This window comes from Dioscorea cayenensis, chromosome 10, assembly GCF_009730915.1.
Source record: "Dioscorea cayenensis subsp. rotundata cultivar TDr96_F1 chromosome 10, TDr96_F1_v2_PseudoChromosome.rev07_lg8_w22 25.fasta, whole genome shotgun sequence".
In the NCBI taxonomy this organism is placed as follows: domain Eukaryota; kingdom Viridiplantae; phylum Streptophyta; class Magnoliopsida; order Dioscoreales; family Dioscoreaceae; genus Dioscorea; species Dioscorea cayenensis.
Genome location: NC_052480.1, coordinates 11247809 through 11250224, shown reverse-complemented (window position 1 = coordinate 11250224; position 2416 = coordinate 11247809). Strand labels below are relative to the sequence as shown.

General features: G+C 40.6%; 1 non-coding gene across 1 annotated transcript; it reads right to left on the bottom strand.

Annotated features, from left to right (window-relative positions):
* Positions 1-1786: 1786 nt before the first annotated feature.
* LOC120271339 lies at positions 1787-1893 on the bottom strand. The gene has a single exon (XR_005539952.1). It is a non-coding gene; the product is annotated as a small nucleolar RNA R71 (small nucleolar RNA).
* Positions 1894-2416: the final 523 nt, after the last annotated feature.

Genomic DNA, 2416 nt, shown 5'->3' with positions numbered 1-2416 from the left:
AGATAGTTATTGGGGGAGCTTTCGTCGATATCGATTCGGCGAGGTGTGCCCTAGGCTTGAGGAAGGAACCCTTAGAGAAGACGAGGCAACTCCACAAGACTATTGATACAAACTACGAGGGGGTTTTACTTATGGATTGCATGCTTTTACATTCGATTTTATTATTGATTGTATATTGCTCCATAGAGAGCCAAACCCCTAATGGGTACTAGGACTTATAAACCCCAGGATGATTTTGTTTCATTGATCTTTTATTATGCTTCTTTAATTGATGTTTTAATTGAGTTCCAATCTTGAATGATTGTTGAATTGATTTGCCCTTAGATTCACACTAGGGTTGAGAATCTATATTTGTAATCCTTGTGAATGAGTGACACTTCATTAGGATTAGACAAAGCTAGATTGGAGAGGGTCGAGAGAGTGAGTCGAGAGATAGCGGAGTCCCCTTTCCTTTCCTGTGTGATTTATCCTATCTCCACGTTCGAAGAGTTTTTCGCGGTCATAATAGAGTGAAGTGCTAAGAGACGAACTCCATTGGGGCTTAGTTGCTCAAGCAACAGAGTGAAGCATTGAAGTAATCCTCAGTGCTGGGGCTTAGTTGTTAATAGAGGTCTTTCGGCTGGACCAAAAGGTTAGATCTATATTAGGGAATAGGGTTTATCACTTGGAGTCCTTTAAGCTTTAAGCAACTTTGCACAGTATGAGGCGTCAAGAGTATTCTTTTCCGCCAGAGCATTGTATATGGGTTAGTCATGGTTTAACCTTAGGTTTAGGACTGTTTGTTTTTGGGATTTCTACGAGTCATTAAGCATCAGTTAGGAGACATAATGATTAGTTTTGCACTTGAAACAATAGTCCTAGGATTAACAATGTCTGGGTGCCCTATCTTCTATTGATTGCCCCTCCTATTATTCTCTTGTGTCTCTTTCATATTTTCTTTATTTCTATTTGCATTGATATTGTTCACACTACTCTTGATTCATCTTCACCATAGTTAAATAACAATTCTTGTGTTTTTAACCACTATTCCCTGTGGATATGACTACCCACTCAGCAGGGTACGTTATTACTTTATCAACTCGTGCACTTACGGTACACACACGCAAGGGGTGTGTCATGTTTTTGGCACCATTGCCGGGGAATAGGTGTTTTGAAAACATTTTGCACTTTGCTATTTTAGATATTCATCATTTGTTCTATTTTACACTTTCTTATTCTTCCATCGTTCTAATTTGTTTTCCTTTCTTTGGTTGCAGCTCCATGTTATGACCTGAGGAAATCCTTCCACATTGGTTGAAGATGATCCTGAACTTGAACGAACACTTCACAGAAGGGGTAAAGAACTTGAGCAAGAACAGAATTATCCAGCTGAAATAGTGGTTGAAGAATTTGGAAATATGGCCGAACAAGAGGGGCAACAAAGATCACTTCAGATTTTAGTAGACCTACAATTTGTGGGACACAATCGAGCATTGTTAGGCCAGTATTAGCAGCCCAGAATTTTGAGTTGAAGCCAGCTTTCATTCAAATAGTTCAACAGTCTGCACAATTTAATGGGTTAGCCGATGAAGTCCCAAACAATCATATTGAGACTTTCATTGAAGTATGCGACATGTTGAAGATAAATGGGGTTTCTGATGATGCAATTCACTTGAGAGCTTTCCTATTCTCATTGAAAGGAATAGCTAAAGAATGGCTCCATTCATTGCCAAGAGCTTCTATCACAACATGGAACGACATGGTCGAAGCTTTCCTTGCAAGGTACTTCTCTCCGGGAAAATCAGCAAAGCTTCGTAATGGGATATCTTCATTTGTTCAGATGGAGCTTGAATCTTTATTTGAGACTTAGAAATGATTCAAGGACCTCTTGTGGAAGTGTCCACAACATGGGTTCCCCGAATAGATAGTCATTCACACATTTTATAACGGGTTGAACTCAAGCACCAAACAACTTCTTAATGCCTCCACGGGAGGAATAATGGGAAACAAGACCCCCGAAAGAAGCCCGACAATTGATTGAAGAGATAGGTTTGAATATCTACCAATGGAATGCAAGAGAAAAGAAGAAAGTGGCTGGCCTCCATGAGATTGATGCAGTTACATTGTTGGCGCCATAAGTTGAGTCATTGAGCAAGAAGTTGGACACTCTAACTTCTCCTAGAGTGGTGGCCATGATGAGTTGCACTGGATGTGGAGGAGGACATGCCCCATTTGATTGCCGGATTGCTATTGGTGGTACATCTTCAGTAGAACAGGTGGATTTTGTAGGTAATGCAATGAGAGGTCAAGGGAATCCATATAGCAACACCTACAATTCAGGGTGAAGGAGCCACCTGAACCTTTCTTGGAGTACCCAAGGGCAACAAAAGGTCATGGCACTATGGGGTTTCCAATAAAAATAACAAGCCCCGAACCT